Source organism: Callorhinus ursinus, unplaced genomic scaffold (assembly GCF_003265705.2).
Source record: "Callorhinus ursinus isolate GAN/ISIS: 27379988/994484 unplaced genomic scaffold, GSC_fseal_2.0 scaffold21, whole genome shotgun sequence".
In the NCBI taxonomy this organism is placed as follows: domain Eukaryota; kingdom Metazoa; phylum Chordata; class Mammalia; order Carnivora; family Otariidae; genus Callorhinus; species Callorhinus ursinus.
Genome location: NW_027397083.1, coordinates 8243721 through 8259522, shown reverse-complemented (window position 1 = coordinate 8259522; position 15802 = coordinate 8243721). Strand labels below are relative to the sequence as shown.

At 38.2% G+C, this 15802-nt stretch overlaps 1 long non-coding RNA gene across 1 annotated transcript in view; it reads right to left on the bottom strand.

The window, feature by feature from the left end:
* Positions 1 to 5734: 5734 nt before the first annotated feature.
* LOC112829697 (uncharacterized) overlaps positions 5735 to 15802 on the bottom strand; it is a 116631-nt gene continuing 106563 nt past the window's right edge. The window contains exon 6 of the long non-coding RNA XR_003209742.2: positions 5735 to 5899. This is a non-coding gene — a long non-coding RNA (uncharacterized lncRNA). The remainder of the gene's footprint in view (positions 5900 to 15802) is intronic.

Here is a 15802-nt window from a genome sequence, read left to right as displayed (position 1 = left end):
ATCTCTTTCTCTCATAAATTTTAAAGATATATAAATTGTATGAATTTATAAAGACTTTTTTTTTAGATTTTTTATTTATTTGACAGAAAGAGACACAACAAGAGAGGGAACACAAGCAAGGGGAGTGGGAGAGGGAGAAGCAGGCTTCCCGCCGAGCAGGGAGCTGGATGCAGGTCTTGATCCCAGGACCCTGAGATCAAGACCTGAGCCGAAGGCAGATGCTTAATGACTGAGCCACCCAAGCGCCCCTATAAAGACATTTTAAAGAGGATCTATTCTAATTTTGTGTGGCAGACATCACATCTCCTAAACCCACCAAGTGATTTTAGCTGCAACTATGGTGGACAGTTCTGTGAAAGTTTATGCTTCTTTTGAACTGCCAATTTTCAGGGTGCCTGGGTAGCTCAGTCAGTTAAGCATCTACCTTCGACTCAGGTCATGATCCCAGGGTCCTGGGATCAAGCCCTGAGGTGGGTTCCCTGCTCTGCAGGGGTGGGGGGGGTGGTCTGCTTCTCCCTCTCCCTCTGCCTGCAGCTCCCCCTGCAAATAAGTAAATAAAATCTTTTTTAAAAATGTTAAAAAAAAAAAAAAGAACTGTCAATTTTCCACCTCAGGCATATACCCTGCCTTTCCACATTCTGCTCTGGGGTCAGCTCACTGAATATCATGCAAGGAGAGTCCCTGCGTGGAACCCTCAACAGACAGGGGACAGGAGTGGATGAATAAGTGCCCTATTCTCCCGTCTTTCAAGTGGATGATTTTGGGACACATCTGGTATGCTGCTTATGAGAACTGAACCCTGCTGCCTGTGTGACCTCGATAATAATCCCTTATATTGGCTTTTCTTCCTTCCTCGCTCCTTGACATCTGCTTTGTAAGTTCAACTCCTAAAAAAAGAAAAAGAGAAAAAATGGCTTCCACCCAAGTACCTGTCTAGGGCTCTGTTGTCAGGGAACACAAACTAAGATACCCTTTCTGTTTAAAGACAAAGAAATTAAGGTGAGAAGAAAACAATGTAACTAGACCAAGGGTAGTGTACTTTCCTACTGCCCTATTTATAGATGGACAATCCATAGGGTTGCCTAACATGCCCAGAAGAGAATGACTATGGTTCCTTTCAGGATCTCATCCAAAAAAAATATATCCAGCAAAACAGAAATATTAGTAATTCCTATTGTATAAAGAGTAAGAAATATCATAGGTGACGGAAATATCAGCAACAAAAATAAGAACACACACTCTGATATTAAATAGACCTGGATCTGAACCTTAGTTCTACTATTTTGTAGCTGTGTGAGCTTGTTAGATAAGCTTTTTATACCTTATTTTACTCACCTATAAGATAGCAGGAATAATACCTAAAATATAGTGACTTCCCAATAAATTATCATTATAATCTTATCGTTATTATCATTCTTTTATCTAATAATGTTGTGATTGCCATTCAAAGAAAAAAGAAAATTATCAGTGCTGCAAATGGTAACCTTACTCAAAATTTAAGGTTTTAGCTACTCTGTGCCCTTTCAAAACAACCCTGAGGGAGTGTTTTTTTCTTCTTTTCTGATTATCGTGACACCAAAACACAGGAAAACACAAACGAAAAGGAGCACTGCAAATTGTACCCCTGCTCCCTCTGTCTGGAACTTTGACAGAGGCCCACTGATGATACTTGGCATTAATACATCTCATTCCTTTGGTGTGTGGACTGATACACCCAGGCTTGATGAAGACAGAGACAAAGATCCACCCCGCCTGGCTCTCCATTTTTCTAAGCCACTTGTGCCAAGTTGTTAGGAAACACATACCAGATTCTGCAGAATTAGCAGGCAAGCATCCAGTGGTGAATACACAGGAATGCAAAGCCATGTCAGACGCTCTTCCAATCTCAAGGACCTTAAATGTCATCAGAACCCTGCTACAGCAACCTTGCCAAGTGGTCACCCTGCTTCTCCTGAACGTTGCCACATTACAAGACAGCTTATTCTATATTTAGACAGCTCTGACTTTTAGAAAGCTTTTCTTTATTTTCATCTAAAGTATTTTCCCTGTAGCTTACATTCATCATTTGCCATAATTCTAATCTATTAAGTCATCTAGAATAGAAGTGAATCTTTTCTCCATATGGCAACCCTGGAAAAAAATTGGAAACCTCAGTCACATCTTCTCTTGGTTGCCCTTTCTTCTGACTAGACAACTCTGTATCGTTTCTCAGTTCTTCATGGATTTCCCACCACTCAGGAAAATCAGAGAAAAAACTTGAAAGTATCTAAATAGCTGAATGCCTTTGAAATTAAAAATAATAATAATAGGTATGGCTTAATTCCTAAACAAATAATTGAGAGTTGGCAGCATGATCAAATAGAGTCCATGAACACATTAATTACTTAAAAAGAAGATGGTTATTCAGGAAGAACATGGGCTCCAGAGGCAGACCAACTTGAATTTGAATCTCAGTTCTGCTGCTTATTTTGTTGAATGACCCTAGAGAGATTACCTAACCTCTCTTAGCTTCAGTTTCCTTATCTGTAAAATGGTCTTAAAATACCTGTTCCAGAGGGTTATTGTGAGACTTCAATGAGAGAAATGATGCGAATGTGCTTACTGTACAGCCTGGCCACAAGGTGTTGTAAAAAGAACATGTACTTTGAAGCCAGATGGAGGAGCTGGAATCCTGGCTGTCCCACTGCTGCTCTATGAGATTTTGCACCAGTAACTCAGGTGTCCTGAGCCTCACTTTCCTCATTTGTCAAATGCCAAAGAACACCGAATCTGAGAATTTACTGTAAAGATTAGAAATATTATTTGTGAAGTGCACATCACAGAGCCTGCTCCTTGAGTTATCCTTATTTTTACAAACTCAAAAAAAGTTTCTTTTTTTTTCACTTCCATGGACTCTCATTAGAAGATGCAAATCAGTATAATCTCCTGGTTTGGGGTTTTTACCAAGATGATAGTGAGTGGGATGAGTGTTATGAATAAGATGATGTCTAACATGAATTTATGAAACGTAAAAATAATCCGGAAGATTCCCCCATAAAGAATTTACAAAAAATAAATAACAATTATGCCAAAACAATATACAGATTTTTTTTTTACATACTAATGTTGAATAAGAGACCAAAAGAGTCGTAACTTGTGGTTTTTGAGTTTAAAATGCTGGCCGAGAAATTCACAGGGATGCAGCCAGACGGTAAGTGTGGGGAACACTGAAAAGACTGTCGAACATTCTGGATGGTGCAAAAAAAGAGCACATAGATTCTATCCAAGGGCACACCTTTCAAGAAGTACAGTGGGCTCAGTGCCAATTCATCTCTGCCCCCTGGAAAAATATGCCCAAAACACACATCCTTTCAAGAAGGATTGTCTGAGCACATGAAAGGCAAATTAGAAATGACAACCTGCAGGATAAAGACACTATGACTTCCAAGCCCAAATTTAAAAGCAACTCTGAAAACATATAGTGGAAAAAGTATCAGAAGATTTCACTTCTGACCTGTTCTCCACTCTACTACGTACCCTGAACAAATCACTTCTCCCTGTCTCTCTGTCTCAGCAGAAGATGTATGATAAAGAAGGGTGCAATGGCTGATTTCTGAGGTCCCTTTCAGCACCAGCAAATGCTGTGTGTCTTTCCTGTCAAAGGTATTCAAGACTGATTAGCATCAAGAAGTCAGCAAATTGCCAGGGAGCTCTTAGCATGGAGCCTGGAATAGCACAAGTTGAATAAGGAAATATGCCTAGACGTGTACTGCTTCAAAATCAAAATCCGTCAGTGAATGTCTAGTTAATGCTCAAAGTGGTTCATTAACATCCAATTAATTGAAACATGAGATCACTTTGAGGACATTGGCTTTCACTTATTGGAACCAGTTCAGACTGAAACCCAGATCCAGAAACTTTTGTGTAAAAGTGTAACTTCCCCAAGAATATCAGTGTCTCCCTCAATTCTTTTAAGAGAGTTCTCTTTCTTTGAAAAGAATCTAAGAGGTGGTAACAAGAGCCTCTGTCTTTTAAGCCAAGAGGGAAGTCTCCATCTCTTTCACACACATGCCTGCATCCTTCCTCCCTTGGTCTCAGCTCCTGGCACTTCTTTATTGTGAGGCACAGGCTAGATACATTCAAGTGTGTGCCCCGTGCAGAAAGCAGAAGCGAGTCTGAGGGGAGAGGATGGTGTGTGGGGGCCTTAAGGTCATGAACACAAAGCTGCCCACACACCATCTGCTCACTTGCTATCTAGATAGAAAAAAAAGGAAAAAAAAAAGAAAAATGGGCCTGTAGATGCAGTATCCCTCCTGTAGATGCAGCCTAAAAGTTCAATATTAATGACATAATTATGTAGATATTACATATAATGATAATAATAATATAATTATTCTGACCACCCTAGTGGAACATAAGCACCCTCATTTAGCCACATACACATATCACGCTGTCTTTACAGAGGTTATAAATTGCTTCTTCATGGGCTATCTCCTCACAGGAATGCAGATGCTCCGAAGATTTGTCCTCCTGCCATCTCTAGGGAAGTCAGTTGCCCTGATGGGCTGATAAAGGAAGTAACCTTCCAGCCCCTCCCCTTTGCATGGAGAAAAAGCATATTCATTTTGGACCACCCACTCTCTGTCTTACTCTTCATCCCCTTTATTAAATGCCTTTGCCATTCCATGCCAGCAACAGAAGGATGGGGTGGGCCAGCCGGACGGCATGGTGTTGAAACCGCTCCCCATAAAAATGTGCCTGCAATGCTACAGCAGCTTTGATGTTGTTGTAATGCACCCATAAAATCAAGGAACATATGTAGAGGCAGCTGCTTGTGGCAGCGAAGGAATGTAAAAAATATGAGGCTGTTGAAAAACTTTGATAGATTTTACTGCCAGCCAAGTATATATACTTTTTATGGTCTGCTATATGAACCTACAAAAAAAAAATCATGCTTTTCTTTAGTGTGTTTATTCATTGCATCGTTTATGACAAATTCCTGAGACAAACTAGGAGACCAGAGGATTACTTTTCAAATCAGTGGTCTCTGTGTAGCCTTAAGAAACTGAGAGAGAAAGGAAAAGGCCTTTAATAACTGGTCCGTAGAAGGCAAATGAGGAAGCCCCAGGAAGAAGTTAATGTCCCTGCACATAAACCATTTCTCTACATCGTACCCTCCAAAAACATCAGGACCCCTAGAGGATGGCTACTCAACTTCCTTGATGTGGCACAGGCTTTGCTGTAATTGGTAATGGTCAGGCAGGGATATGTTCATTGATGGGGGGGGAATCAGATTACCTAAGCCTAAGGGTAGTATTAGTTTACAAACAATATAAAGGTGCACAAGGTAAGTCAATAGGATGTGGGAAGAAAATATCAGAACTGTCATTATATTTATTCATATGTAAAAATAACAGGGAATAAAGTATGCTACTAATATTTAATATATGCTCAGTGAGAGTGCTCCTATCACTAGCAGATCAATACAGCTGAGGACTTGATCCAAAATTCATATGCTGTAGATTCATATACTGGGATAAATGCTCCAAAATTCCTTACTATAAATGCGGGATCAAAAAGTTTAGAGATTGTCAATTTAAGAGTACAAAACTCTTTACTTAACACTATAAGAAAAAGCCCACGTATTTACGAAATAGGTAACTCTTCTGTTAATAAAATGCATGAGAGCATGGAAAAATGGCAAATTTCCAAATCGTTTTATTTGGCTGGTACAAGTGTTCTGTGTTTGGTTGGTTGGCTTTTGTTCATTTGCTCTTCCTTTAAATGTAATCCTTCCGTGACTCCTGTGTTTTTTCTTACAGTTTTTATTCCACTGGTATTTTAATGGACATCTGGAAGGGTTAAAATGCATACATCCACAATGTCCCCTTATCTTGCTCATATGAGGTGATTCTCCTTGCTGCAAGACACAGTGAGGTTCAAAAGATGAATCAAGGACTAACAGTCATGTCCATGACTAGAGCAATTCAATTCACAACTATGAATTTTAATAACAGAATTTAATATATTAAAAAAAAAACAACCTGGGTTTGATAATGAGAACAGGGCTCATATTCCAGATGTGCCACAAATAGGCCTGTGTGTTAAGTGTTACTCTCTCTTAGACATAGTAGAATCATCTATAAAATGGAGATAGTTCACATATATCTTTATGAGTTTGGTCATACTTGATAAATGGAAACTATGATCACAAATATTATAACATGATATTTATTTCCTATAACATCTGGAAAGCATCCTGAAGAACAAATAACTCAAAAGATTTAGCATATCATAAAATAAGGTTAGGGAAGGAGGAAGCAGTAGAGAAAAGTAAGAGAGGCCTGAATGAAGAATGAGAAGGAAGGAATTTAAAACACGGTTGAATGTATTTTCTGAAGTCCCGCTTAGCACTGCAAGATTAAAGGAGTTAGCACCATCCTAAGCGGCCAGGAATTGCTTTCTTTGGGAAAAGGTACGGCTTGGTTTAAATCTTTCCAACGGTCTTCAATGATTTATCTCTTGGCAACACAGGAACCAATGAAAGGAGCAAATTTCCATTCCTGACTTATAGGACGCAGGTGAAAAATCTATTAATAGGCATGAAAGGCCAGATGGACTGGCCAAGGCCTGGAGCACAAAGGTTAGTTTTCAAGAACCATCTGGGGCTTGTTCTTATGCCTTAGTGAAAAAGCAGTGAGAACCCAGAACACAACACAGTCGATTAGGAAGGCAGTAGCTGGAGGCCTGCTGGTCTGCCAGGCTTTCACTGCTATAGAAGAATGATGGCTTGGAGAAGGGAAAAACTTATCAGTTATTTTCTTCTTTTTTTAATTTTCAAGAACACCTGGATACATTTTGGTGGCTAACACAGTAAGCAGAGAAACTAGGAATCATCCAGGTACATGCTTCCCAGTTGCACGTAAGTTTCCAGAACACTCCTCCCTTCCATCTCACAGGATGTTCCCGTGGTAGGAAAGGAGACAGACCTGGATCTGGGCATGCACTGTATTAAAATCCAAGCTACTCCTCAGAGGTTACCCAACACCCTCACAATTTGGTTGTTATGAATATTATCTACCTTCCTGAAGAGTTCATGGTAAACTTTCAGATACATTAAGTTTCTGATGTAAACATAAATACCTCCAGCGTCATCATAACAGGACAAAATGGTTTTAAATGTCATCTCTTTACTACCTAGCCATTGGATTTCAGACAGATTACTTAACCATTCTGAACTGCAGTTTCTTCATGTTAAATGATGATAATTGTCTTTTTTCATGTTAATAAGTGATTAAAGAAAGAAAGAATTTATGTGAGAAGTTTATGTTTAGCTCAGTTTGTGTTCACTGTTTGCTCCATTCATTTTGTCAACATGTGTTCACTGGGTACCATCTCAGTGCCATACTAATAGCATAGTGGGGAAAAGATATGTGGTACACCAGTTTATAATAGGCAACTAATTTACAGCAGTTATTTTCAAAGAAACAACTGCAGACATTTGGGAAATAGAAAAAAAAAGGATGTTTTTTAAAACCTATAATCCTACTGGCCATGTATAACCAGTTTTAATATTTTTATATAATTCCTTGTTTTGATTCATTCGAACAATAAGAACTTAGGCTAAGGCTTAAAAAAAGTATAAATCAACTATAAATGATGTGCTTCCTATGAGAATATGTAATACACAATATTTAGAAATTATTTTTTGCATGTTTTATATTTTTATGTGCATGCATACATATAGGTACATAGCCAATTTTTTATTTTACAAGAATATTTTAATTTTGGAACAAGGCAAAAATATTATTATTTGAAGCAGACAGATCTCATTTTGAATCTAGGCTATGCCTCTAACCAGCTGATCTTGGGTGAATTTACTTCTTCTCTAAGATTCAATTTTTTCATCTTCAAATTTAGTTAAGGTTCTATATATGATCTAGTTATTACCAATGTCTAAAAGAATACAAACCGTTTGTTATTTTATGAAATTAATAAATGTCTGCCTCAAATTTTATGGTGAGTTTATGACAATTCTGTGGATAGAATTTTAAAGTATATGCTTTGACCTAAAAAATCAATGAGAAAAATAAATGTATTAAATAACTTTATACTGAAACAAAACGACAGCATAGGTCACATGAGATTCAACTACTGCAGAAGTTTCTCACCCTCTCCTAAAACATTCTTTCAGGTATAACTGAATTGAAACCAATCAGTTATCAAGACTTTAAAAAAAAAAAAACAAATGAGAACATGTCTGTGAATTTTTCATCATTGAAAGATTCAAGTTATAGGAATAAGAGGCTGAATTTTTATGTTTATTTGTTGTTTGGTTGGTTTTAGTATGAAATGATGATTTTCAGGATTTTTCCAACTTCTGTCATAGTCCCAAAATGATGTATTTATTTGGTTTAAGTAAAGTAGAGACTGAATTGCAGGTAACCGAGGAAGTATGCTGAATGACCCATTTAAGGGCCAGTGATCAGCCAGAGAAGCACCTCATACCTGCAGGTGTCCTGGAATGAGACTTTTCCCTCCCTTATCTTCCTCCTACCTGAGACAGGCATCAAGAGGATAAAACAAAGATAATGGAGATAGGGATAATAATGCCTTTCTACTTCCTCTATCCAAATTTTCTTCTCCTCCCATTGCTGACAGATTTGCAATTTTTAAACCTTTGGCAGAAGATTTGATGTCTGCCTAATGAGATATCAGCACTTCTTTCAATTCTACATTAGTAGGAATTCTAGAATTTTTAAAAGTCTGCATTATCTTCTCTTTAGACCATGAAGCTGTCCTGGAGAAATCTAACCATTACCTCCTAGAGCCTCCCATTGTGCTCCTAGAATATATTCAGTTTGGCAACTGATTTCACATCACAGTGATTTACTGCCCTAGCTCTCATCTGCCCACCTAAAGTGTTCATGCCTTAAGGGTAGGGCCACAACTTTTACTTATCTTCTGTGTCCCAGCACTGAGCAGCTCTTATGAAATGACAACAGGGTTAGGAGACTGCCCAAGGGTGGGGAGGCATAGGCACACACAATATAAAGAGAGAAACTGGGCCATTCAATTTGCAATTCTTGTTAAAACAAAACAAAACTCACGTTGTCTTTTGGTAAGACTCTCAAAGTGTGAACTGTTTTCCTGATGAAAGGGAACTGACCCAAATCCAACTGATCCAAAATCCAATTCCTCTCCTCAATTCTTACAAGTAAGTATTGCACAAATCTCATAGACTCATTTGTCCATTAATTCCAAGGTTCTTTCCCAGTGAGCATCTAAGTCAGGTATTAAAAAGTATGAAAATGAGTTCCATAACCTAAAATTAATGCTTTAGTTGAATTTACTACAGAATTTAATTAAATATTCTATAAAACAAAAGAGGAAAAACAGTTCTCCAACTGGAAAAGCACTTACCATGGATACATATAAGAGTGGGCACACTTACAAGCACGTTATTAGAATCCTGCTTAAAAATGGGATTTACTGGCCCAGGTGGGTTCTGAACCCTCATATGTGTTTAACAGGAAAAAGGTTAAAATGGAGAAATAAAGATGGTAACACTCATCTATATTCTGGTTTAGATCTGGGCCTCTGTAAAAATGCCCATCTCACCATTACCCACTGAAATGGTTATTAACCAGACAATACTAGAGTCAGCAATCACATAGAAAAATTGAAACCATCATATATTTGCTGGTGGAAGTGTAAAATGAATGCCATCATTTTGGAAAAGTGCTTGGCAGTTTCTTAAAAATGCTAATACAGAATTACTATGTGACACAAGAATGCCACTGCTAGGTATCTACCCAGAACAAATAAAAGATATGTCTGCACAAAGATCTATACACAAATGTTCTAGCAGTTCACAATAGCCAAAAAGTAGAAATAACCTGAATGTCCATCAATTGGTGAATGAATAAAGAGAACGTATATCTACTCAATGGAATGCTATTCAGTAATAAAAGGAATGGAAATACTGATACATACTAAAAAAAAAAAAAAAAAAAGAAAATTATTAAAAAAAAAATGTTTTAGGAAAAAAAAAAAAAGAAAAAACTAAAAAAAACAAAAAAAAAAAAAAAAAAAGGCAAGCTATTAAAGAACACATGTTGTAGGATCCACATATATAAAATATCCAGAAAAGGCACATCTACAAGACAGAAATGTCGTTGTCTAGGGCTGGGAATGGAAATGGGAACTGACTATAAATGAGCAAGAGGTTTCTTTTAAGTTTGATGGAAATATTCTAAAACCAGATCATGGTGATTGTTGTATAACTTTGTAAATACACTAAAATCCATGGATTTGTCTAGCTAAACCAGGTGAAAGATAGATTTTATGGTATCTAAATTATGTCAGTAAAGTTGTGTAAAAAAAAAAAAGCAAGAAGCTTCCCAGACTGTTTTGAGGAAAGAGCAAGTAGGACAAAGCATATTCTCTGCTGGATAAGACGAGTATGATTTCATTCAGTTCATCTATGCAGCAACTACATGACTTTCAGTAAGTTAAGCATCCTCTCCCATCTAGATTTGGGGATAATCATAACATCTTCTGTTGTCCTGAGAATTGAATGAGAGAACATGTGAAAGTTACCTTAAAAGAATCCATGGTGGTGGGAGACAGTCCATAAACAGGCCACAGCTCTAAACAGTAATGATGAGGACGTTGAAGCTCAGAGGTGGATGGTAGAGCTATTTGAACTTTTCTAACTGCTTAGCCCAGCTTTCAGTACAGATCTGCCTTCTCATCTATGAAGAAGTCTTAGGTCATTTTGTCTAGTAGTGTCTAATCCAGGTTGAAAACTCTTCCTATTGATTCCATCTTGCATGATATTTCCAGACCTCTGAAGTGGGAACTCTTTTCTCACCTAGTCTTGTCCTGCAGAGAATATGCCTACCTGCTCTTTTCCCAAAACTGAGTGTCAGAAGCTTCTTTTTTTTTTTTTAATCAACTTCAAAGCAAACTCAGAGAATTGAACCACATGAGCTATGAGTTCTCTACTCAGATCTAACAATTACTGACAACAATTTATCATTATATTAACAATTACATTTTCTTTTTTTTTTTAAAGATTTTATTTATTTATTTGAGAGAGAGAGAGAGAGAGAGAGAGAGAGAGCACATGAGAGGGAAGAGGGTCAGAGGGTCAGAGGGAGAAGCAGACTCCCCGCCGAGCAGGGAGCCCAATGTGGGACTCGATCCCGGGACTCCAGGATCATGACCTGAGCTGAAGGCAGTCGCTTAACCAACTGAGCCACCCAGGCGCCCTAACAATTACATTTTCAATTGACTTTGCTAAAAACTCTCAAGATACCTAGAGACCCTAGTGTCTACCAGTTATCAGGCACCAACTATTTAGGATGTTCTTAGTAATTGTCACAGTTTTCCAAGGTAAATATTATTATACCTTTACAGACAAGAACACTGGGACCCAGTCAGTTTCATATTAGAAGGGAGTTAGCCTCTAAATTTACCTAGCTGATAGACGACAGAAAAGGAATTCAGACCCAAGTCTTTCTGGCTCCAAAGTACCTACTATCATTTACTATTTCACTTATCTCCTCAGACTTTACCTAAAAGCCAAGATGATGCTTATAGTTCACTCAATAAGAGCCAGAAAAGTCCAGGTGGAGGTGACTTGTATTGTTGGTATTGTTCTCAAAAAGCCAACTTCATCTGCACATTCCTGATATGCCTACCCTACATCTGGATTTACAAAGGAATAAAATGAGGATGATGTGATTCATTGTGTTAAAAATGTGTTAGAAGATGGTTAACTTTAAATTTCTTTCAAAGAACTATTAAGACATCATTAGATTTCTATAAGCTCAATTAGCACACAATTTCAGAGGGACCACCTGTTATACAAAGAAAGGCCACCTTGTGCCAGCCAAGGAGCTGTTGTTAATTCACCAAACCTCAGGGACTTGTTTTCAATTAGTTGAATCCCCAATATGGCTTGATTTCCTGGGTGTGAGCTCAGCCCTTGAGACAACTAACAGCACTTTCCTGAAATTTCAACCTCCAAGGCAAAGGAGGGCAGGAAGTACAAACTGGAAGTCAGGAAATTAAGTGGCTCAGGGCTAAGATCCCTTAGCAGACCAGTCTTGGGAATAACCACAGATACTGAGGTTCAGGCTGGCCTAGGCAAGAATATGATATTCTATGCCAGGACATTTTGTATATCAGGGTCAGTAGACTCTCTAAGGCATGTGTCTGAGATCAGTTTCTTCTGAGTTCTGGGCTGCTAAGGAGCTAATTCCCAAAGCCAATTACAGTGAAGAAAAATCAGTTGTTCTACCACATGGCACGAAAATCACCTGAGTGTTCCTACAGCCTGGTGACCTTTAATTTAATAACAACCAGAATTCATCCTCTCCTCCCCAATTTATATAAACCTAACCACTAATCAAGCCTGATTATTTTAAAGTTATTGCAAAAAAATTCAGACATATACAAAACATAGAAGACTCACATAATAAATTTCTATGTACCTAACTTCTGGGTTTAACAATTACCCCTTCTGACCAATCTTACCCCATCAACACTCCCACCTACTCTCCCTCTCCCACTGGATGGTTGTGAAACAAATCCAGACATCACATCATATCATATCATATCATAAGAAATATTTCAGCAGGTATATATACTTGTTACAGAACTTTTCTTAAAAGTTAACTATGATACGATTATCGTGTCAAAGCAGGAAAGCGAGGTTCTTGTCTCATGGAGTCGAAGAATGAAGCTCGCAGACAAAGGAAAGTAAAGCAATAGGTTTTATTAAACAAAGAGACAGAAAAAGCTCTCAGGAATGAGAGGGGTCCCAAGAGGGTTGCTAACGTGACCCTCCACTGATAGTCCTTTATTTAGAACTGACCAGGGAACTTGCAGCCTTATCATTCTTATGATGTTTTAGTGTGAGTAAAGACTGGTGATAACATCTCTAATGGCTTACTTCCTCTTTGGGGTCTGGTTATTCTTTGTTGGTTACAGTGTGACTACCATAAAAAGACCCCACTTCTGACATCCAGAGCAAGGTGGTCAGGTTTATTCCCTTATCTCTGGTTTCATTACACCTCAGCATTTCTAGGTTTTTTGGTGAGCCTGATCACATAGCCCCCTACCTATCTCTCCCTACCTAGCCTTGCCTGTCCCTTACTCAATGAGACCCTTCAAATATATATCAGTGGATCATATACTTGGGGGATGATTGCCAACATGTATGGGGGGGGCGTTGTTTTGGGATAAATGAAGTTTCCAAAGGAATTTTTTTTTAAGATTTTATTTATTTATTTGACACAGAGAGAGAGATAGTGAGAGAGAGAACACAAGCAGGGGGAGCCCTAGGCAGGCAGAGGGAGAGGGAGAGAGAAGCAGGCTCTTTGCTGAGCAAGGAGGCCAATGTGGGGCTTGATCCCAGGACCCTGGGATCATGACCTGAGCTGAAGGCAGCCGCTTAACCAACTGAGCCACCCAGGTGCCCCCAAAGGAATTTTTATATGTTAAAATAGACTTACAGGATACGGGGGGCTCAGGCGAAGACTGCATTTTGCCCTTGGCAAAATATTAAGCAGCTGAGGCAGCTGAGTTCCTAGGGGAAAGTCACTCTGCCTGTTTTAAGGACTTGTCAATGGGCTGTAAGTAATAAGGAAGTTTAATTTTTCTTTTGCCTTTGTTTCCCACATCAATGTCTAATCAAATTTAAAAATTATTTCTTACTATCATCAAATAGACAGTCCATGCTCAAAGTTACTTGACTATTTCAGAGAGTAAATCTGCAATTATTTTGTTCAAATTGGGATTTACATAAAGTCTAAATACTTGATATATCAAGTCACTTTTTTTTTTTACTCTGTGACACAGTTTATTGAATGAATTTCAAATATACAGGAAGCAATGTAGGTTAACACATTTATGGCAGGATACCACTGGGATAGATCATACTACTCAATCCCTCCCTCTGTCCCTCCTTCCTTTTCTACCATTTGCTCTCCTACATCAGCGTTCCCCACTATAATATGGCTATAAGGACCAGAGTTGAATGTAGTCAAAGTGGCTTAGCAGAAGGAAGATGTCTGGAAATAACACACAGGCTTATTTTATGGAAAGGATGCAAGGGCCAGACTCCTGGCCAGGAGCTGTAGCTCATTTAACTTGCTATGCAGCTATGGCTTGTTTCTACATGTCTTTGATAGAGGCTACATAGGGCCACATGGGTGACACAAATGGGTTCTTGATTTAAAGGTGATATAACTGTCATAAAATTTGATGCTTCTTGAATATGTAATACTTGTTCATTCTATCTCCTCCTCTCTGTGTCAGCACACAAATGATCTATTTACTTTATCTGGATCTAACATGTTTCAGAAGCTTCTTGCTTACCATATATATTTTATTTTACTATCTTCTATTGTTCATTTCTCATTCTCCTCATACAATGTACTATTCTTAAATCACAAACACAATAATGTCACCTGATCTGATCACAATAAAATTAAACAAGAACTCTGGAATAAAAACTTAACTGAAATAAAAATAAATGGAACCTTTTTAACAAATCAAAAATATTTAAACCTTCCAAGTTTTTAATGATAAAAACAACCATAACAAAAATCCTGTCACCTTTGAAGGGTGTAAGTGAACCAACGAGTATTTTGAAAAATGGTAAATAAAAGTAATTAATCTAGTACCTTTTCTCTTTTATATAAAAACTGTTCACCATGATAACTCAATTGTTCATGAGAAAGTTTCCTCTTTGCAGAAGCATCACAGCTAAAAAGGATTATTAGACTATCATCTCTTTGTAACCCCTAATGAAGTGAAAGATGCTGGCAATACTCATCATTTGCTCTAACATCACAGAGACAGATTATTTACTTCTAGATATAAGTATGAAACACTATCTATGAAGTGGTTTTGCTGAAACTTTATACCTGATTTTGATCAAACGTCTAAGTCTACTTCCCAATTCATAAGGGAAAGAGTAGATAAAAGACAGAAACATGTTAATAGACATGGGAATGTAATCAGCAAAATTCAGATTAAAATTTCCTAAGGTTATACCACCTGGTTTCTTCAGTAAAAAATAAATGCAGGGGTGCCTGGGTGGCTCAGTCGGTTAAGTGTCTGCCTTCAGCTCAGGTCATGATCCCAGGGCCCTGAGCGCTCTCTCTCTCTCTCTCTCTCTCTCTCTCTCTCTCTCTCGGTGGCTCAGTTGGTTAAGCGTCTGCCTTCCACTCAGGTCATGATCTCAGGGTCCTAGGATCAAGCCCCGCATTAGGCTCCCTGCTCAGCGGGAAGTCTGTTTCTCCCTCTGTACTCTCTCTCTCTCCATAAATGAATAAAATTTGGTAATATGTCAATAGCTTGTACTAAATTTTGGCTTAAATTCTGCTTACAAAGTATGATGAAATCCACTTGGTTTGGTTTGATTAATCTGAAGAGAACCTGCAAATTCTGTAATTCAGGAACAAGGTGAGGATATCTGCTCTTACTACTTCTATTCATCTTAATAATAGAGGTCCTAGCCATTTTTATTTTAACACCCACATTCCAACTGCAGACATTCTGACTCTAATGAGCAACTGTGGTTGAGATCCCTGGATTACTGCTTCAGCTGGAAATACAATTCAAAGGGCAGGTTCTATTGACAGAAGAACAATAGGACCTTTCTTAATATCAAAGGCAGCATATTTTATATCCCTGTCAGGTTACTTCTGTCTGCAAAGGGCTGGTGCTATTGCTGTTAAAGTTAACCAGCTCAAGTCACTTTTAACCTACAGTTCCCCCCCCTTTTATTTCCTTTATGAAGAAG